At 44.9% G+C, this 23,403-nt stretch overlaps 1 long non-coding RNA gene across 1 annotated transcript; it reads left to right on the forward strand.

Moving 5' to 3' along the window:
* The first annotated feature begins 322 nt into the window (after positions 1-322).
* Positions 323-4,113, forward strand: LOC127329784 (uncharacterized). Its single transcript, XR_007869011.2, has 2 exons — positions 323-400; positions 3,854-4,113. It is a non-coding gene; the product is annotated as an uncharacterized lncRNA (long non-coding RNA).
* The last annotated feature ends 19,290 nt before the right edge of the window (positions 4,114-23,403 follow it).

The raw sequence follows: 23,403 nt of genomic DNA on the forward strand, positions 1-23,403 counted from the left end.
TTTAATGCCTATGATAATAACCAGAAGCAAGATATTTGATTCTTTATTTGTTGCTTGAATTTTCGCATAATATCTAAAAATAAAGTAAAATAAAAGATAAAGTAACTGCCAAGTAACCTCAAAATATCTAGATCAGTAGATAATCCCTTGACTCAAAAATATCTAAGGCAGAGCCACTAGATAAGAATCCTCGCAGTAACCTGGTAACTTGACCAGCGATTAAATCCACCGCTTTCCTTCGTCGCTAACCTGGACAGGTGTCCAGCTCTCCCCTATTTTCCCCAGCTATAAATAGCCTTTGTCCCCCGCACAGTGCCTCACACCACAAACCACAGTAGAAATCGCCCTAGTTTTCTCGGAAGAGCTGGTACGATTTGGGAAGTGAGCAGGCAGGGGGCAGGTATGGCAGCAACTTGACCCTATTCTTCATTGTTGTTCTTGAGCATGCAAGTATCTGGCAGTGATTGCTTTTCTAGCTGCTGTAGCTACTCTCTCTCTCAGATCTGCATGTCCTTTCCATGGATTCGAGTGGGATTTTAGTTGTTCTTGATACAATCGATTGAAATGGAGAGTATTGTTCTTAGGAAGATGGATTGATTAGAGCATCTCCACTCGTCTCCCCGACGAGGCCCCCGAGCGACGTTTTTCTCATCCGGACGGCGTAATTCGGCCCAGTCGTGCCCCCGGTTCCTCGTTTTCGTCCGGATTTGGCCCTTCATCCATCCGACGAGCCCACGCCATCCCCGGTCCCCCGGGGAGCGCTCGGGGACTCCGGACGAGTGAAAAGCGGGGAATGACCCAATCTGTCGGCGACTCGACACACGAACCCCACCGCCACCTCGCTCAAAATCTCCCCCACCCCTCGTATCTCTCTCGCCGCCGGCACCACCCCGCCGTCTTGTTGCCCAGATTCCGCCGTCCCTCCTTCTCCACCTGCCTATATTCCGCCGTCTTCAGATTGCACTGGTTTGGTTGGATTTTCGTCACTGCAGAAGTGCACAGTGGCTATAAGGATGCTGGCGTATGGAGCTCCCGGTGATGGTGCAGATGACTATCTTCGGATGGCGGAGTCCACCGCCCTTGATTGTTTCTACCGGTTCTGCAGGGCCGTCATAGCAGTGTTCGGGGAATATTACTTGAGAACACCCACTGTCGAAGACACTCAGAGGATCCTTGCAACAAATGAAGCCAGGGGTTTTCCAGGGATGCTTGGAAGCATTGACTGCATGCATTGGAAATGGAAGAACTGTCCGTTTGCGTGGCAGGGAATGTACAAGGGCCACAAAAACGGCTGCACTGTGATACTTGAAGCAGTGGCTACCCGTGATCTCTGGATTTGGCACTCTTTCTTTGGTATGCCTGGATCCAACAATGACATCAACGTCCTAAACTGCTCCCGATCTTTTCCAACCTTGTTGATGGTCATGCTCCCCCGGTGAACTATGTGATCAATGGTCGGCACTACAACAAAGGATACTACCTTGCAGACGGTATCTATCCAAAGTGGGCAACATTTGTGAAGACTATCTCGAAACCTAGCACCCCCAAACTTTGCGAGTTTGTGAAGAAACAAGAAGCTTGCCGAAAAGACGTCGAGCGTGCATTTGGTGTCCTCCAGCAGAGATTTGCTGTCGTCCGGTTCCCCGCTATGACTTGGTCCAAAGATCAGATGTGGGAGGTGATGAACTATTGTGTGTGCCTACACAATATGATTATTGAAAATGAGCGAAAACATCCGGTTCCTCTGGCTGAGCAACAAGCACCATATGAGAGAGAGGGACCTCTTGCACAGCCCAATCACCAGGTGCCGACATCATGGGCCGCTTTCATTGCTATGCGCCAGGAGATCCGAGACCCTACAATGCATCGACAGCTGCAAGATGATCTGGTGGAGCACATATGAACGCTCCGAGGCAACGCCAACGCCGACGCCAACTAGTCTGTGCTTTATTTATTTGTTTCAAAACTTGTGAAATTGTGTGCTTCATTTGTTTCAGCACTTGTTAAACATTGTACTGCTTTTCGCCGAAATTGTTTCAGCAATTTTCTGAATCTTGTTTGCCGAACTTGTTAAATTTTATGTCGAATTTGTTTGAAATATGTCAAATGCCCCAAGTTGGGGGTGTCCTGCCGGGGGGGGGGGGGGGGGGCGGCTGGAACTTCGGCGCTCCCCACGCCAGATTTACGTCCAATCCGGACGAAACAATCGCCGGATTTGGGCGTGGGGAGCGCCAACGAGTGGGGATGCTCTTGGTACTGGTGCTTCATATGTACACTAGATCCATGCCCTCACTACTAAATCTACTACGAATACTCCCTGCTACTTATATTTCGTTCCATGGCATAGCACTAATTTTACTTGCTATTTTGCAATAACAAAGAATTACAACTAGTATTACTTCTTGCTGTTAAACGAGTACAATACTTGCTACTGCCGAATCAATGAATAAAACTAGTTGCTACTGAATTTGTACTACGCAGACGAGTAGATCAACTAGATTGCTTGCAATAATAACCAATACAGCTATCTAGTAGTACCTTGCGCATGTGTACTGTATACTCTAAACAAATAATAATCTGCTTGCATGCATAGACTTGCATGGTCGATGGATGTGAAGAATAGCTGCCAGACTAGTAATAGTACTAAGCATGGCGCCAGCGTTCATCCTGAGCAAGGATCAAACTCTCCATGAGATTCATAGTTGCATTACTTATAGCTTCCTTATTCATAGACAAAGCAGATTCGGAATTGTCTTTCCTTCCAAGGATAACTTGTATCCATGCGCTTCAGATTATTAGCCTGGAGTTCGCCACCAGCAGTATAGCCAACCCTACCCTATCACGTCAATCCCACAAGCCTCTTATCCATTCTCGTTCGCTCGTGGCGGGGGAGTAAGTCAAAATAGAAAAAACTCACACCGGGTTTAGGGATAATCAGGCTCGAACTGATGACTCCCACCACGTCAAGGTGACACTCTACCGCTGAGTTATATCCCTTCCCCGTCCCATCGAGAAAGAGAATTAACGAATCCTAAGGCAAAGGGGCGAGAAACTCAAGGCCACTCTTTCTCCGGGCTTTCTTTCCGCGCTATTATGGATAGTCAAATAATGGGAAAAATTGGATTCAATTGTCAACCGGTCCTATCGAAAATAGGATTGACTATGGATTCGAGCCATCGCACATACTCAAGTTCTATGTTCATACCCCACTCTTCTGCTACTAGTACTATGCATGAAATAATGACTGATTATACAAACCTGTTTAGGTTGGAGCCAAGTAACCAAGGAGAAATCATTTGAAGGCAAGGCTGTGCATACCAGCTTCTTCTAAAATTAAATCGTATCAATATTTAATTGTGATGCTTTATCAGTATAAATGCTTAGACTTTATACATGTGATATGACGCTGACTATGGATGAATGTTCGAGGTGAATAAATGTTGTTCATAATTTACGTGAGAGCGATCGCCGTCGTAATCATGGTATGTATGGGATATCTAGCATGAGACGGTCGATACCTGAAATAACGATACGCGGTCATGCCGGTATCAGTGTGAGATGGGTTTGCCTCACACAAGTAGGGGACTCGATGTCGTGATTCTCGGAGAGGGATATAGCCATTGGTGGAGGTTACGACGGTTGTTAGCGTGTCCCTGCATAGGTCACTATAATTAGGTTTGCGCTAACGGACTAGTTTTCATATATGTGTTCATACTCCTGTAGGTTGAGACTTGTTTCCACCATCTAAATCAATCTGAATTTATTACTTGTTATATCTTTGTTAATATTTCATTTTCCTTGCTGAGTATGTTTAACATACTCACGGCCAGTCTCTTTTCTCTGGTATGCGCAGAGGGTGAGCAACATGAATTTGACGGGGATGGAGCGGAAACATAGTTATGTCTAGCACATAGGGAAGAAGTATTAGGATTAGGAGATTTACTCTGATCCTACATAAATATTGTTCAAATAAATGACAAGGATGCATCGTGCATCTGTCCATGCATGCTCTAGTAGAAATGGCTAGCTTGCTAACTAGCCTGGTGCTATACTTGTAAGCTATATTGTACTACTATTACTACTACTAAGGAATAAGTGGAACCTGGTTCTTCTTGTGCTCTTAAGTTCATGATACTTATGCCTTGTATGCTTATGAGGTATTTATCTCGTAAGGATACGGTGAGCTGTCGCACTTAGTCCCTTCGCTTAGTTGGGGCGTGACACATATGGATCACATGACAAAGAATCCACAAGTGCAAGCAATGACAACCAACATAATCCGGAAGAAAATGAACATATAACTGAAGAAGACATTAACAGTTTCATATCAAATGAAGAGCTAGCTGCACAAGGAGTTGACAGAAATGAAGATACCACAAATGACAGTGCAAGCCCGTTGATACCTGAGGTTGGCATGGAGTTCCAGACAAGAGAGGAAGCACAAAAGTTCTTCAACTTGTATGCTTACGTAGTTGGCTTCTCCGTCAGCTGTGTATCATCTTATCGTACTACAAGCAAAAAGAGAAACAATGAGGTCATAAGGTTCACAATGAAATGCAACAAATATGGAAAAAACAATCAGGCAGAGGCGGACAACATTGTGGCACAGAGACAAAGCACAGTTATAGCCAAGTCAAACTGCAAGGTTGAAATGGTGTCTAGCGAGAAACATGGGATGTGGACAATAACAAGCCTCAATCTCTTGCACAACCATGGACTATGCCCTCAAAACAGATTCTACAGGTCGCACATATACATGTTAGATGGTGAAAAGGAAATGATTAGAACAATGAAACATTGCAATATGCCTACACGGGACATGGTAGCAGTTTTGGCGTTCATCAGAGGAGGCATGGCACAATTTCCATACAACAAAACAAAGGTCAGCAACTACAACTCAAGTATAAACAGGTGTTGCGGTCAGAAACCCACTGGCGAGCAGCGACGGGCAACACAGTAGAGCCGGGAGGCTCTCAGGACTGCGGCTGGCCCTGGTCCCTCCGAGCGACGGCCCGCAAAGACTCGGCACGCACGTCCGATGCTGGTGCAAGGGCGTGCCACCTGACCTATACCTGGTCAGGAAGGTGATGGATGTGCCTCGCTTAGTTTCCTGCATGGCATACACGTAAACATTAAATACGAGCCTCGATCGGCTCTCAGGTCGTCCTGTGAATCGGCTCAAAGAGCCGATCCACCCATGATCCGTACAAGGTGTACGAATATATGGTGGTCCTGCTTGATCAAAATAAAGCTAAAACGACCTACTACGATTTAGGGTTTTCACCACATAATCGGAACATCCTACTCGTGATTGAGCCTGGCGGCCACGCACGGTGATCGTAAGCCGACCCTAGACAAGGCCTAAAAATCAACACGAGGTTGATCCCCGGAACATCCTGTCTAGGGCTAGCAAACTACACCCTACGCGCCACTGGATGCTTCAACCCGTTTGTAAGGCCTAACTATGCAGATATTAAACTAATCCTTGAAGAACAAGGAGCAATCATAACGGATCGGATCTACTAAGTAATGATAAAGCGGGGTGCCGCCCTTACACCTAAGATAGGTGTAAGGGCGGCTAGACGTCTCAGGGTTGCACGACGACAGCATATGATACGATGAACAATGCTAACCCTAACACGTCTAAGATAACTACGTTGCTCGCCATCAAAAAGTCTTCAGTACGAGCAACGCATGAACAGCGAATAAACGTGTACTGCCTAGATCGCAAGAAGCGATCTAGGCAGCATGATGCTTACCCGGAAGAAACCCTCGAGACAAGGGAGTTGGCGATGCGCCTAGATTGGTTTGTGGTGAACGTGATTGTTGTTTATTTCATAAACCCTAGATACATATTTATAGTCCGTAGACTTTCTAACGTGGGAATAATCCCAACCGTGCACGAGCCAAACTCTAACTAACCGACACGTATCCTATCATATTTACAGATACAAGAGCAAACTAGCCTAAACTTCGTGTACAAGGCCGGTTCACATATTCTTCCATATATATATTCTTCAAGGCCAATCTTGATCGCGGCCCACCTCTGACTCGGTCAAATTCTGGTGATAACACATGCCCCCCTGGTTTTGGAATTGAGAATTCCAAAATCACTCTGCTTTTCTTCGTCGGGTCATGTCATGGCAGAACCGTCGCAGTATCCTTCATCATGATGCCTTGCCTTCTCAACTTCTCCGCGTGAATTGGCAGTTTTTTTTTTCCGTTTGGGCACCACTTCCTCGGAAACTGCTATGACATTGAATTTCCACTATATCCCCTTTTATTTAACCGCTCCAAACAGTCTGCTTCTTCATCCCCTTCGCATTAGCACCCCAAAAGCCCTCCTGCGCCACCATGTCTTCTTCCTCCTCTGCCTCATCGGGTCTTTCCACCCAATCCTCCTCCCGCGAGCCGACGCCGGAGTGGGACCCGGAGGAAGCTCATGCGGCCAACATCCGCCGCGCCATTGAAGCCGGGGAGGAATCCAGTCACGATTTCTCCGTCTGGTCTGAGGGCGACAAGTCCTCGACCGACGGGGAAAGTGACCTCCGCTTCCTCGCCGACGGGGAAACGGAGGAGGAGAGCGATGACGATCGCTTCTCCTGGGATGACTTCACCTCCCCCGAGGAGGAGGGGGAGGAGAAGGAGGAGGATGACGACGCCTCCTCCGACGAGCCGCCGGCCAAGCGCTTCTGCCCCTGGCCGGGGAACCTCAGCGACTTCGACAGCGACGACGACGACGCTGACGAGGAGGACGAGGACAACGAGGGCCCGGCCGGCGGCCGCTGCAGCAGCGACGACGAGCCCGCCGGGAGTAGCGCCGACAGCGGCAACGATGGCGACGACGAGGGCAGCGACGGCCCGTAGATAGGACCCTTAGCATAGGATCAGCAGTAGTAGATGGGGCAATGTACCCCCTAGTACTTCCTTTTGAGAGCAATCAGCTCTTTTATGTAAGAAATCCTATTTATCAATGAAGAATTTCCCCCAATTTGATTTTGCCGATTTCCTTTAAGCTAATTTAGCCGATTCCCCTTCATACTAACTTTGCCGATTGTTCACTTAGCCAATGCTCAATGAGCCGATAGCAACGCATCGGTTCTTCAAAATCTATCCTTCAACTCAACTGATGACATTGAGATCTGGTAGATAATGTGGACGACCCTTGCCTTCAAGAGAGCCCTTAAATTTCTCCCACCAGCTCCAGTGATCCTCTTCTGCGCAAACTCCCATTTTTGAAGAAGGTTGCGACGACGGACCAGCCGATGAAACTCCAATCGGCTTCTAAAACAGAGCATCTACCAGGCCAGCTGCCCCCCGAGCCTCAGTCAAGGCGAGAATAACGGTGAGGATGCACGGATCAGACAAAGGGCTTTAAACTTAGGTAACTCTGAGACAGCCACCATGCCGAGCCAGCTAAACTTGTTCCCATCGATCGCCTCTTCTTCCGTTGAAAGCCGATACTGACGTAAAGGGTTGGAAGTCCTCGAAGAGAAAGTTCGGGCACCAAAATCGGCTCATTGCGGCCGAGGAAGCTCTCATTGTTCACTCCCTCAAGGAAGCAGAGGCCTTGAACACGCAGCGGGTAGATCCTGTGTAATTGTACTAGAGTTGATGGCTGCGCATCGGCTTTGTTTCTTAGCTCTAAAGTCGATGTCCGTGCATCGGCTGTATACCATGAGATTTTTTTTACTGGCCGATTTTCTATCGGCCCCCAATATTTCACTGCACATGTATCGCACATGTTCATCTGATTAGGTGCCCCCCGAGCCGAATCTGTCAGGTTACTGCGGATATCGGCTCTGTAGTTAGCCAAGACACTGTATTTAAACGTCGGCTTCGTTAGGACTAATGTTGACTCTCATCAGCCGATGTAACCGCTACTCATCAGATCGACATTGAACACAGGCAGAACGTGTGGTGAAGATAATTTTGGCCGATTGCTGGAATCGGCCTCCACGTTGATTAAATCGCTCAATGAAGGCTTTGCAATGTTCCTCCATAGATCTTTGGGGATGATCCCAAGGATCGGCCTTGCCACGTTTGTCCATAGGTTTGTTCTTGCTACACAGTCAGGCCAGTGGATAAGACCAGCCTAACCCCGTCCTTCGTCACGTCGATGCGCTCGCAGTCGTCCAAATTGATGCTTGAGAGTGGCTCTTGGCCTGCTGTCTCCCAAACGTTCATGTCAGCCGTTGAAATCTCGGCTGAGTCATCTGCATGGACGACCTCTACTTCATCTCCATCCCACTGTAATACGCATTGGTGCATTGTGGATGGAATGCAACAGTTGGCGTGGATCCAATCTCTTCCTAGCAGAACGGCATAGGTGCTCTTGCTATCGACAATAAAGAACGTCGTAGGGATGGTCTTCCTTCCTACGGTCATATCCACGTTCAGAACACCTTGTGCGTCAGACGCTTGGCCGTTGAAATCGCTCAATGTCACGTTGGTCTTGATCAGATCCGAGCTAGAGCGTCCCAACCGACGTAGCATGGAGTATGGCATAATGTTGACTGCCGCTCCGGTGTCTACCAGCATCTTGTTGACAGGCTGCCCATCAATATAACCTCGCAAGTACAGGGCATTCAGATGTCTGTAGCTTCTTTCTCGTGGCTTCTCAAAGATAACTGGCCGTGGGCCGCAGTCAAGTTGTGCCACAGGTGCTTCGTCTAATCCTGGAGCACTAAACTCCGTTGGAAGGATGAACACCATGTTTGTGCCAGCCAATGTGTTATCATCGGCTTTCTTTTGTTTGGGGCGCCACTCTTTCCTTTGTGGCCGACCTTCTTCGTCCAGGGTTCGCTGAATTTTAGCGGCCAGATCAGGCCGCGCCTTCCTCAACGTGTGCAGGTATAACCTTTCGGCTTCCTCCAAACCACGTAGTCGCTGAACCCTACGCTTTTGGGAACGGCTGAGTCCATCAGGGCACCACCTTGGCCGGTGGTACTTATCTTCTTCTTCTTCATCGTCTCCCAATTCCTCGAGGTCTTCCACCCGAGAGGACTCAGCGTGCTTGTTCCGAGGCGGGAGAGGCCCTAGACGTTTGAACACGGACACGTTAGCTGCATCCTTCCTCTTCTGTCTACATTCTGGGCAGTTGCCGATTGTAGGTAATCGGCCCATTCCTGAATCACAGCAGTGTCTGAAGAAGGGACAGTCCCAGTGCCTATCCTCGTCGTCTCGCTCTCTTGACTTCTCCCTGGCATGGCGCTCATATCTCTCCTCGTCGCGATCATGCCGACGACGTCTCCTGGTGTCTCCAGCCAGACGATCTCTTTCACCATCGTCGTTGGGTCATCGGCGTTGGTCATATTGACTCACATACTTGTTGAGGAGGTGATCAGAGAGAGGTCGCTGATATCTCACATTCCTCACTTCTCCCTCTGTGATGTAGCGCTTGCCATCGCGACGGAGCCGATCACGTGAAACGGCTTCCTCTGTGTCCTTGCTACGAGGGCAGCTGCCCTCGTCTTCGTCCTTACCAGAGTGGTGTCCAGGTTCTACCATGTTGATATCAAACGAGAATCCTGGCTGGCACCCTCCAGGGTAAGTATACTCCACCATGTTAACGGCGGGGAAAGGGTGTGTGTCGACTTTCATGGCGTACTGGCTGAAAATTAGACGCCCTTGTTCTATCGCCATTTGGACTTGCTGCCGCCTCACCCTGCAGTCGTTGGTGGCATGGGTGAACGTGTTATGCCATTTGCAGTATGGCTTTCCATTCAGCTCCTGCGCCGTGGGGATCTTGTGGCCTTCGGGTACCTTTAGCTGCTTCTCCTTAAGTAAGAGGTCGAAAATCTGCTCAGCTTTGGTAACGTCGAAGTCAAACCCTCTGGGAGGACCTTGTGGCTTAACCCACTTGCAGGACACGGGGCTTGCCCCCCGAGCCCATTCAGCCACTGCTACCTCTTGATCTCCCGCAGAGCCTTCGTCTTCATCTGCCTCCACCAGGACCACCGCACGCTTGAATTTATCCTGGTATACATCCGGGTGGCGCTGTTCATATGCTGACAGCTTCTGCACCATGTGCGCCAGTGAAGGGTAGTCTGCTTGGGAGGCCACGTCCTTGATCGGTGATGCAAGACCCACCACCGCCAACTCGACTGCTTCTTTTTCAGTCACACGAGCCGAATAGCATCGGTTCCTAACGGTCCTGAAGCGCTGGACGTATTCTGACACTGTTTCTCCGCGCTTCTGACGTACTTGCGCTAAGTCGGCAATGCCAGCCTCGGAAGCGTCTGAGTGATACTGCGTGTGGAACTGCTCTTCCAACTGCTTCCAAGTCCGGATTGAGTCTGGTGGCAGCGATGTGTACCACCCGAAAGCCGATCCTGTGAGGGACTGTGCGAAGAACCTCACACGCAGCTCATCTGATTCTGAGATCGTGCCCAGCTGTGCCAAATATCGGCTCACATGCTCGATGGAGCTGGAACCATCTGATCCATTAAACTTGGAGAAATCAGGGAGCCGATATTTGGGTGGTAGCGGGATCAACTCGTACGCGTTGGGGTACGGCTTGGAATAGCCGATTGTCCTCCTCTTCGGCACCATGCCGAACTGGTCTCTCAGGATGGTGCTGATCTGATCCGCGGTGCTGGCTGCAGGAGTCGAACTCTGAAGATTTGCCGGAGTGGCATACTTAGCCAGCCATGCTTGCTTTTCCAGCTCTGAGCCAACTGCAGGAGCCGAGCTCTGGAGGTTTGTCGGAGTGGCATACTTAGCTAGCCACGTCTGCTTCTCGAGATCTGTTCCCGAAGTTCCTCCTGTTGTTCCAGAAGTCCCTGCTGTTGCAGTCTGGTTGGTGGGTGCCCAGTTACTGCAGTCCGGCACGTATGTGCACGTGTATCCGTGAGGGATCTCCTTAGGCGCCTCATGCAAGAACTGGTAGTCACTAGGGTCACCACCGATCTTGTAGACGACGTATGCCGGTGAATTCGGCACTTCTGGTGCTGCCAACGAGCATGGCAGCGGTGGACGGGACTGGAGTGGCATCTCTCCTTGGTAAGTCCCGAGAGCTGGTCCTGACGGAGAGTACTGATGCCTCATGATTTCCTGGATCACCTGAAGAGCGACACGCTCCAAAGTGTTCACCAGGCTCTCAGAATGGCGGTGCAGCGAGTGAGCCACCATGAAGTTAATCTCCTGACGCAGGGACCTGGTGCATTCTTCTGACGGGGCGGACAGGTCCACTCCATCGAGCGCGCCTTCAGGTGTGAACCCTTTCCACCTGATGCCATGTGAGCGGGTTCTGTGAAAAGAGCCGATGAGGTCGGCTTCGAGGAGTGCTCTGACCTCGTCATACTTCTTCTTGAGCTCCTCGGTCAGATCCTCGTACGTGACTGGTGTGCCTTCCGCCATCTCAGATGTAGATGGCGATGCGGTTGATGTCGAAGACGGTCCCACCGGGCGTGCCAGAATGTGTTGCGGTCAGAAACCCACCGGCGAGCAGCGACGGGCAACACAGTAGAGCCGGGAGGCTCTCAGGACTGCGGCTGGCCCTGGTCCCTGATGCGTGTAGTTGACACGTCCGTTGGGAACCCCAAGAGGAAGGTGTGATGCGCACAGCGGCAAGTTTCCCTCAGTAAGAAACCAAGGTTTAATCGAACCAGTAGGAGTCAAGAAGCACGTTGAAGGTTGATGGCGGCGAGATGTAGTGCGGCGCAACACCAGGGATTCCGGCGCCAACGTGGAACCTGCACAACACAACCAAAGTACTTTGCCCCAACGAAACAGTGAGGTTGTCAATCTCACCGGCTTGCTGTAACAAAGGATTAGATGTATAGTGTGGATGATGATTGTTTGCAGAGAACAAGAGAAACAAAGATTGGCAAGAGATTGTATTCGAGGTAAAAGAATGGACCGGGGTCCACAGTTCACTAGAGGTGTCTCTCCCATAAGAAATAGCATATTGGGTAAACAAATTACAGTTGGGCAATTGACAAATAGAGAGGGCATGACAATGCACATACATGACATGATGAGTATTGTGAGATTTAATTGGGCATTACGACAAAGTACATAGACCGCTATCCAGCATGCATCTATGCCTAAAAAGTCCACTTTCAGGTTATCATCCGAACCCCTTCCGGTATTAAGTTGTAAACAACAGACAATTGCATTAAGTATGGTGCGTAATGTAATCAATAACTATACCCTCGAACATAGCATCAATGTTTTATCCCTAGTGGCAACAGCACATCCATAATCTTAGAGGTTGCTGTCACTCCCCCAGATTCACGGAGACATGAACCCACTATCGAGCATAAATACTCCCTCTTGGAGTTACAAGCAATGACTTGGCCAGAGCCTCTACTAGCAACGGAGAGCATGCAAGATCATAAACAACACATAGATAGATTGATAATCAACATAACATAGTATTCTCTATTCATCGGATCCCAACAAACACACATGTAGCATTACAGATAGATGATCTTGATCATGATAGGCAGCTCACAGGAACAGACAATGAAGCACAATGGGGAGAAGACAACCATCTAGCTACTGCTATGGACCCATAGTCCAGGGGTGAACTACTCACACATCAATCCGGAGGCGACCATGGCGGTGTAGAGTCCTCCGGGAGATGATTCCCCTCTCCGGCAGGGTGCCGGAGGTGATCTCTAGAATCCCCCGAGATGGGATTGGCGGCGGCGTCTCAGTATGTTTTCTCGTATCGTGGCTCTCGGTACTGGGGGTTTCTCGACGAAGGCTTTAAGTAGGCGGAGGAGATAGGTCAGGGGGCCGCCCGAGGGGCCCACACTACAGGCCGGCGCGGCCAGGGCATGGGCCGCGCCGCCCTGGCGTGTGGCCGCCTCGTGGCCCCACTTCGTTGACTCTTCGGTCTTCTGGAAGCTTCGTGGAAAAATAGGAACCTGGGCGTTGATTTCGTCCAATTCCGAGAATATTTCCTTACTAGGATTTCTGAAACCAAAAACAGCAAAAAACAGCAACTGGCTCTTCGGCATCTCGTTAATAGGTTAGTGCCGGAAAATGCATAATAATGACATATAATGTGTATAAAACATGTGAGTATCATCATAAAAGTAGCATGGAACATAAGAAACTATAGATACGTTTGAGACGTATCAAGCATCCCCAAGCTTAGTTCCTACTCGTCCCGAGTAGGTAAACGATAACAAAGATAATTTCTTAAGTGACAATGCTACCAACATAATCTTGATCATACTATTGTAAGCACATGTAATGAATGCAGCGATCAAAACAATGGTAAATGACATGAGTAAACAACTGAATCATAAAGCAAAGACTTTTCATGAATAGTACTTAAAGACAAGCATCAATAAGTCTTGCATAAGAGTTAACTCATAAAGCAATAATTCAAAGTAGAAAGTATTGAAGCAACACAAAGGAAGATAAAGTTTCAGCGGTTGCTTTCAACTTGTAACATGTATATCTCATGGATATTGTCAACATAGAGTAATATAACAAGTGCAATATGCAAGTATGTAGGAATCAATGCACAGTTCACACAAGTGTTTGCTTCTTAAGGTGGAGAGAAATAGGTGAACTGACTCAACATAAAAGTAAAAGAATGGTCCTTCAAAGAGGAAAGCATCGATTGCTATATTTGTGCTAGAGCTTTGGTTTTGAAAACAAGAAACAATTTTGTCAACGGTAGTAATAAAGCATATGAGTTATGTAAGTTATATCTTATAAGTTGCAAGCCTCATGCATAGTATACTAATAGTGCCCGCACCTTGTCCTAATTAGCTTGGACTACCGGATCATTGCAATACACATGTTTTAACCAAGTGTCACAATGGGGTACCTCTATGCCGCCTGTACAAAGGTCTAAGGAGAAAGCTCGCATTGGATTTCTCGCTTTTGGTTATTCTCAACTTAGACATCCATACCGGGACAACATAGACAACAGATAATGGACTCCTCTTTAATGCATAAGCATGTAGCAACAATTAATGTTCTCATATGAGATTGAGGATATATGTCCAAAACTGAAACTTCCACCATGAATCATGGCTTTAGTTAGCGGCCCAATGTTCTTCTCTAACAATATGCATGCTTTAACCATAAAGTGGTAGATCTCTCTTACTTCAGACAAGACGGACATGCATAACAACCCACATGATATTCAACAAAGATAATTGATGGCGTCCCCAGAAACATGGTTATCGCACAACAAGCAACTTAATAAGAGATAAAGTGCATAAGTACATATTCAATACCACGATAGTTTTTAAGCTATTTGTCCCATGAGCTATATATTGTAAAGGTGAAGAATGGAAATTTTAAAGGTAGCACTCAAGCAATATACTTTGGAATGGCGGAGAAATACCATGTGGTAGGTAGGTATGGTGGACACAAATGGCATAGTGGTTGGCTCAAGGATTTTGGATGCATGAGAAGTATTCCCTCTCGATACAAGGTTTAGGCTAGCAAGGTTATTTGAAACAAACACAAGGATGAACCGGTACAACAAAACTCACATAAAAGACATATTGTAAACATTATAAGACTCTACACCGTCTTCCTTGTTGTTCAAACTCAATACTAGAAATTATCTAGACCTTAGAGAAACCAAACATGCAAATCAGATTTTAGCATGCTCTATGTATTTCTTCATTAATAGGTACAAAGTATATGATGCAAGAGCTTAAACATGAGCACAACAATTGCCAAGTATCACATTATTCAAGGTGTTATACCAATTACCACATATATCATTTTCCAATTCCAACCGTACAACAATTTAACGAAGAAGAACTTTCGCCATGAATACTATGAGTAAAGCTAAGGACATATTTGTCCATATGCAACAGCGGAGAGTGTCTCTCTCCCATACAATGAATTGTGGGATCCATTTTATTCAAACAAAACAAAAACAAAAAACAAACAGACGCTCCAAGCAAGGTACATAAGATGTGATGGAATAAAAATATAGTTTCAGGGGAGGAACCTGATAATGTTGTCGATGAAGAAGGGGATGCCTTGGGCATCCCCAAGCTTAGACGCTTGAGTCTTCTTGATATATGCTGGGGTGAACCACCGGGGCATCACTAAGCTTAGAGCTTTCACTCTCCTTGATCATGGTGTATATCATCCTCCTCTCTTGATCCTTGAAAACTTCCTCCACACCAAACTTAAAGCAACTCATTAGAGGGTTAGTGCACAATTAAGATTCACATATTCAGAGGTGACACAATCATTATTTATACTTCTGGACATTGCACAAAGCTACTGGAAGTCAATGGAATAAAGAAATCCATCAAGCATGACAAAACAGGCAATGCAAAATAAAAGGCAGAATCTGTCAAAACAGAACAGTTCGTAAAGACGAATTTCTAACAGGCACCATACTTGCTCAAATGAAAAAAACTTAAAACTAATGAAAGTTGCGTACATATCTGAGGATCACTCACGTAAATTGGCATAATTTTCTGAGTTTCCTACAGAGAATTAGCCCCAGATTCGTGACAGCAAAGAAAACTGTTTCTGCGCAGTAATCCAAATCTAGTATCATACTTTTATTAGAGACTTTACTTGGCACAACAATGCAATAAAACTAAGATAAGGAGAGGTTGATACAGTAGTAAACAACTTCCAAGACTCAAATATAAAATAAAATTACTGTAGTAAAAACATGGGTTGTCTCCCATAAGCGCTTTTCTTTAACGCCTTTCAGCTAGGCGCAGAAAGTGTGTATCAAGTATTATCGAGAGATGAAGCATCAACATCATAATTTGTTCTAATAATAGAATCAAAAGGTAACTTCATTCTCTTTCTAGGGAAGTGTTCCATACCTTTCTTGAGAGGAAATTGATATTTAATATTACCTTCCTTCATATCAATGGTAGCACCAACAGTTCGAAGAAAAGGTCTTCCCAATATAATGGGACAAGATGCATTGCATTCAATATCCAAGACAACAAAATCAACGGGAACAAGGTTATTGTTAACGGTAATGCGAACATTATCAACTCTCCCCAAAGGTTTCTTTGTAGAGTTATCAGCAAGATTAACATCCAAATAACAATTTTTCAATGGTGGTAAGTCAAGCATATCATAAATTTTCTTAGGCATAACAGAAATACTTGCACCAAGATCACATAAAGCATTACAACCAAAGTCATTGACCTTCATCTTAATGATGGGCTCCCAACCATCCTCTAGCTTCCTAGGAATAGAAGTTTCGCGTTCTAGTTTCTCTTCTCTAGCTTTTATGAGAGCATTTGTAATATGTTTCGTGAAAGCCAAATTTATAGCACTAGAATTAGGACTTTTAGCAAGTTTTTGTAAGAACTTTATAACTTCAGAGATATGACAATCATCAAAATCCAAACCATTATGATCTAAAGCAATGGGATCATTGTCCCCAATGTTGGAAATTTTTTTAGCAGTTTTATCATAGGCAGTTTCAGCAGTTTTAGCAGTTTCAGGCAGTTTTTCGCGCTTTGCATTAGAAGTGGAACCATTGCTAACACCAATTCTTTTACCATTATTAGTAGGAGGTGCAGCAACATGTGTAGCATTAGCATTACTAGTGGTGGTAATAGTCCAAACTTTAGCTACATTATTCTCTTTAGCTAGTTTTTCATTTTCTTCTCTTTCCCACCTAGCATGCAATTCAGCCATTAATCTTATATTCTCATTAATTCTAACTTGGATGGCATTTGCTGTAGTAACAATTTTATTATCTATATCCTCAGGTTTAGCATCCATTTTATTAATTAAAGAATATTGTGACGCAGATATGTATGAGATTCGGGTTTCAGCATTTGCAAGTTTAGTTTGCAGCCCAGAGATCTCCATATTCAGATTTTCAAGTTGATTTCCTATATTCTTCAACAAGGTAGATTGCTCATTCATAGTTTTAGTAAACAAATTATTTTGCTCATATTGTGATTGCATAAAGTTCTTGGTGCATCTTTCAATTTCTAACGTCTTTTCCTCATTAGGTGAAGCATATCTACCATAAAAGTCACCATTAGCAGGATATGGCCTAGAATTATTATAATCGTTATTTTTAATGAAATTCACATCAACATGTTCTTTTTGAGCAACCAATGAAGCTAACGGAACATTATTAGGATCAATATTTGTCCTATCATTCACAAGCATAGACATAATAGCATCAATCTTCTCATTCAAGGAAGAGGTTTCTTCGACAGAATTTACCTTCTTACCTTGTGGAGCTCTTTCCGTGTGCCATTCAGAGTAATTAATCATCATATTATCAAGAAGCTTTGTTGCTTCACCAAGAGTGATGGACATAAAGGTACCTCCAACAGCTGAATCCAATAGGTTCCGCCAAGAAAAATTCAGTCCTGCATAAAAGGTTTGGATGATCATCCAAGTAGTCAGTCCATGGGTTGGGCAATTTTTAACCAAAGATTTCATTCTTTCCCATGCTTGTGCAACATGCTCAGTATCCAATTGTTTAAAATTCAATATGCTACTCCTCAAAGATATAATTTTAGCAGGGGGATAATATCTACTAATAAAAGCATCCTTGCATTTAGTCCATGAATCAATACTATTCTTAGGCAGAGATAGCAACCAATCTTTAGCTCTTCCTCTTAATGAGAAAGGGAACAATTTTAATTTTATTATGTCACCATCTACATCTTTATACTTTTTCATTTCACAAAGTTCAACAAAATTATTGAGATGGGCAGCAGCATCATCAGAACTAACACCAGAAAATTGCTCTCGCATAACAAGATTTAGTAAAGCAGGTTTAATTTCAAAGAATTCCGCTGTAGTAGCGGGTGGAGCAATAGGTGTGCATAAGAAATCATTATTATTTGTGGTTGTGAAGTCACACAACTTAGTATTTTCAGGAGTATTCATTTTAGCAGTAGTAAATAAAGCAAACTAGATAAAGTAAATGCAAGTAACTAATTTTTTTTTTGTGTTTTTGATATAGCAAACAAGATAGTAAATAAAGTAAAACTAGCAACTAATTTTTTTGTATTTTGATATAATGCAGCAAACAAAGTAGTAAATAAAATAAAGCAAGACAAAAACAAAGTAAAGAGATTGGGATGTGAAGACTCCCCTTGCAGCGTGTCTTGATCTCCCCGGCAACGGCGCCAGAAATTTGCTTGATGCGTGTAGTTGACACGTCCGTTGGGAACCCCAAGAGGAAGGTGTGATGCGCACAGCGGCAAGTTTCCCTCAGTAAGAAACCAAGGTTTAATCGAACCAGTAGGAGTCAAGAAGCACGTTGAAGGTTGATGGCGGCGAGATGTAGTGCGGTGCAACACCAGGGATTCCGGCGCCAACGTGGAACCTGCACAACACAACCAAAGTACTTTGCCCCAACGAAACAGTGAGGTTGTCAATCTCACCGGCTTGCTGTAACAAAGGGTTAGATGTATAGTGTGGATGATGATTGTTTGTAGAGAACAGTAGAAACAGTATTGCAGTAGATTGTATTCGAGGTAAAAGAATGGACCGGGGTCCACAGTTCACTAGAGGTGTCTCTCCCATAAGAAATAGCATATTGGGTAAACAAATTACAGTTGGGAAATTGACAAATAGAGAGGGCATGACAATGCACATACATGACATGATGAGTATTGTGAGATTTAATTGGGCATTACGACAAAGTACATAGACCGCTATCCAGCATGCATCTATGCCTAAAAAGTCCACTTTCAGGTTATCATCCGAACCCCTTCCGGTATTAAGTTGTAAACAACAGACAATTGCATTAAGTATGGTGCGTAATGTAATCAATAACTATACCCTCGAACATAGCATCAATGTTTTATCCCTAGTGGCAACAGCACATCCATAATCTTAGAGGTTGCTGTCACTCCCCCAGATTCACGGAGACATGAACCCACTATCGAGCATAAATACTCCCTCTTGGAGTTACAAGCAATGACTTGGCCAGAGCCTCTACTAGCAACGGAGAGCATGCAAGATCATAAACAACACATAGATAGATTGATAATCAACATAACATAGTATTCTTTATTCATCGGATCCCAACAAACACACATGTAGCATTACAGATAGATGATCTTGATCATGATAGGCAGCTCACAAGATCAGACAATGAAGCACAATGGGGAGAAGACAACCATCTAGCTACTGCTATGGACCCATAGTCCAGGGGTGAACTACTCACACATCAATCCGGAGGCGACCATGGCGGTGTAGAGTCCTCCGGGAGATGATTCCCCTCTCCGGCAGGGTGCCGGAGGTGATCTCTAGAATCCCCCGAGATGGGATTGGCGGCGGCGGCGTCTCAGTATGTTTTCTCGTATCGTGGCTCTCGGTACTGGGGGTTTCTCGACGAAGGCTTTAAGTAGGCGGAGGAGATAGGTCAGGGGGCCGCCCGAGGGGTCCACACTACAGGCCGGCGCGGCCAGGGCATGGGCTGCGCCGCCCTGGCGTGTGGCCGCCTCGTGGCCCCACTTCGTTGACTCTTCGGTCTTCTGGAAGCTTCGTGGAAAAATAGGAACCTGGGCGTTGATTTCGTCCAATTCCGAGAATATTTCCTTACTAGGATTTCTGAAACCAAAAACAGCAGAAAACAGCAACTGGCTCTTCGGCATCTCGTTAATAGGTTAGTGCCGGAAAATGCATAATAATGACATATAATGTGTATAAAACATGTGAGTATCATCATAAAAGTAGCATGGAACATAAGAAATTATAGATACGTTTGAGACGTATCAGTCCCTCCGAGCGACGGCCCGCAAAGACTCGGCACGCACGTCCGATGCTGGTGCAAGGGCGTGCCACCTGACCTATACCTGGTCAGGAAGGTGATGGATGTGCCTCGCTTAGTTTCCTGCATGGCATACACGTAAACATTAAATACGAGCCTCGATCGGCTCTCAGGTCGTCCTGTGAATCGGCTCAAAGAGCCGATCCACCCATGATCCGTACAAGGTGTACGAATATATGGTGGTCCTGCTTGATCAAAATAAAGCTAAAATGACCTACTACGATTTAGGGTTTTCACCACATAATCGGAACATCCTACTCGTGATTGAGCCTGGCGGCCACGCACGGTGATCGTAAGCCGACCCTAGACAAGGCCTAAAAATCAACACGAGGTTGATCCCCGGAACATCCTGTCTAGGGCTAGCAAACTACACCCTACGCGCCACTGGATGCTTCAACCCGTTTGTAAGGCCTAACTATGCAGATATTAAACTAATCCTTGAAGAACAAGGAGCAATCATAACGGATCGGATCTACTAAGTAATGATCAAGCGGGGTGTCGCCCTTACACCTAAGATAGGTGTAAGGGCGGCTAGACGTCTCAGGGTTGCACGACGATAGCATATGATACGATGAACAATGCTAACCCTAACACGTCTAAGATAACTACGTTGCTCGCCATCAAAAAGGCTTCAGTACGAGCAACGCATGAACAACGAATAAATGTGTACTGCCTAGATCGCAAGAAGCGATCTAGGCAGCATGATGCTTACCCGGAAGAAACCCTCGAGACAAGGGAGTTGGCGATGCGCCTAGATTGGTTTGTGGTGAACGTGATTGTTGTTTATTTCATAAACCCTAGATACATATTTATAGTCCGTAGACTTTCTAACGTGGGAATAATCCCAACCGTGCACGAGCCAAACTCTAACTAACCGACACGTATCCTATCATATTTACAGATACAAGGGCAAACTAGCCTAAACTTCGTGTACAAGGCCGGTTCACATATTCTTCCATATATATATTCTTCAAGCCCAATCTTGATCGCGGCCCACCTCTGACTCGGTCAAATTCTGGTGATAACAACAGGGAAGTCAGTAACAATGATATGATGGAGGTACTTGATTAGTTTTCAAAGAAAAAAGCAGAAAACCCAGGATTCTATCATGCCATTGACTTGGATGGTGAAAACAAAGTGCGGAGTGTGTTTTGGGCAGATGCTAGGGCCATGACATATGTGGAGATTGTGTGAGCTTTTACACTACATTCCTTACTAACAAGTACAATCTCCCATTTGCCCCGTTTGTTGGTGTCTCGCCACATGGAAAAACATACCTTTTTGCATGTGCATTCATAATAAATGAAAGTGCAGAAAGTTTCGAGTGGTGTTTCAGACAGTTCAAGGAAGCAATGGGTGGCAAGTGCCCAAAAACTATTATAACTAATGACATAGGCATCCCCAATGGGCCTGCCGAAGATAGTACCCGGGGTTTATTGAAGGCCCACGACCCGAAGAATATGAAGTTCGGAAGCCCAAGACAGCGTCAAGGAAAGTTAGAGTTGTATTAGGAAACATAAAGTTGTAATCTTGCGGGACGGGTCAGAAACCCTCCCGGACTCTGTAACTTGTGTATTACGAATCCCTCAGCTCCACCTCCTATATAAGGGGGAGTCGAGGGACAAAGAAAGCATCAAATCCTTGTTTCTCAAACCCTAGCTTTTACATCGTCGAGTACTTTTCGGCTGAAACCTTCGAGATCTACTTGCCCTCTACATCCAACGAAACCCTAGTCTACTACTTGTAGGCATTGACAAGTTAATACCTTGTCAACTGACCAAGATAAAGCAATGGAGAATGCAATAAAAGCTATTTTCAAAGAAGCGGTGCACAGATGTTGCTTGTTCCATGTCAAGAAGAAAATCGATAATAAAGGTGGGACATTGTTCCAAGCAAATGAAGGACTATATGACGAATTACAGGACGTGATAGACAAATCATTAACAATTCATGAATTTGAAACACTCTGGAAGGCAATGATAAAGGAGCATAATATAGAGCATGTCAAAATATTTCAGGATCTTTGGAAAAGTAAGCACATGTGGGTACCTGTTTACTTCAAGGATAAGTTCTTCCCATTCATCCAAACAACAGCTAGAAGTGAGGGAACCAATGCGTTGTTCAAAAAAGGAGTAGGTCCGCAATTCAGCATGACAAGCTTTCTAAGGGAATACCAGCGCATAATGGATAACATGCATGCCAATGAGGATGAGCTGGATCATAATGCAATGAACAAGAAAGTGAATGAAAAAAAGTTCATCACTCATTACTACATCGAGAGGCAGGCACATAAGCTGTACAATGTATCCATATTTAGGAAATTCCAGAAACTCCTAAAGGATGTTACAAGACTACAACTCACGGAAGAATCAAAGGGCAAAATATACTGGGTGTTTCAGGCAAAAAATTACCCAATAAAGGAGCACAGACAGAGAGATTAACTGGTTCAAGTGAATGAACAAACAGAAGAATACTCATGCATATGTTGTAAATTTAAAAAAGACGGTCTTCTCTGCTCTTATATATTGAAAACAATGTTGCACCTACAAGTAGAAAAGATACCTGATAAGTACATTATAGAGAGGTGGCGCAAGAGAGAAAAAAGCTATTCAATCATATTGTGGCAGCGCCAAATGAGGATAGCATAGTTTTGAGATTTAATGTACTTTCACGACTGTTGGGACACACAACATCTAATGGTTCTAAGAATAAGAGAAAGTACCAGTACTTGCTACAAGAAATACCAAGGATAGAAGCAGAAATGGCAAGAATGGACACTGAAACTGAACAAGTTTCAACAGTGGGACATAATAGTTCATTAAGAACAGTTGTTAACTTGGACCCAACAGCTGAAAGTGCATCAACAATACAACTATTAGACCCAGATGTTGTTGATACGAAGGGCCGACCTAGATTGCTAACTATAAAAGAAAGAATCAAGTAGAACAAGTTTTACACATGCAGCCACTGTGGTTCTACTAAACATACAAAGAAAAATTGTGATAAACTGCATATGACATTCAATTTGCCAAAGAAGAAAAGAGTAAGGAAGAAGAAAGAAAATGGTAATGATAGTAAGCATAAATTGTTGCTGAATAAGAGAACAATAACTATGACATAATAATAAAAATGACATTCTTTTTTATTATGCAGGTACAGACAGTCAAGGACATCGAGGTAAATAAAAAAAGACAAAGCGCACAAGAAAGTGGGTTGGACGAACAAATGATTCATCCCAGTATGTCTTCTTCGGTGAACCAACATACACAAAGTTGCTAAAAAGAAGATAGAAGAAACATGTGATATCACAAAAAAACACTTGTATCTCATTGTGTTGAGATGTACTATACAGCCTACAAAGTATATGTGTCCTACTACTATTTATTGTATTATTCATATGTAAAAACATGGGTTTATGTGTGGCAGAATCATCTTATGAAAAACAACATGAAGAATGAGAAGATATCTGTATCTACCTGTTATTGCTCACTGTTTGAGATATGTATAATGAATATATATGGGTTTATGGGATCGTTGCGCATCTGGCCAGTTAGGTAAGCAACCATTGCAAGTTCTCCAAAAACTGAACCTAGCACAAATAAAGGAAACTAGTTTCTTTAGTGCTAAGAATAAGAGAAGCCTTGTCTGATCAAAATTGAACAAAACAGACGAAA

The sequence above is a fragment of the Lolium perenne genome, chromosome 2 (assembly GCF_019359855.2).
Source record: "Lolium perenne isolate Kyuss_39 chromosome 2, Kyuss_2.0, whole genome shotgun sequence".
Classification (NCBI taxonomy): Eukaryota; Viridiplantae; Streptophyta; class Magnoliopsida; order Poales; family Poaceae; genus Lolium; species Lolium perenne.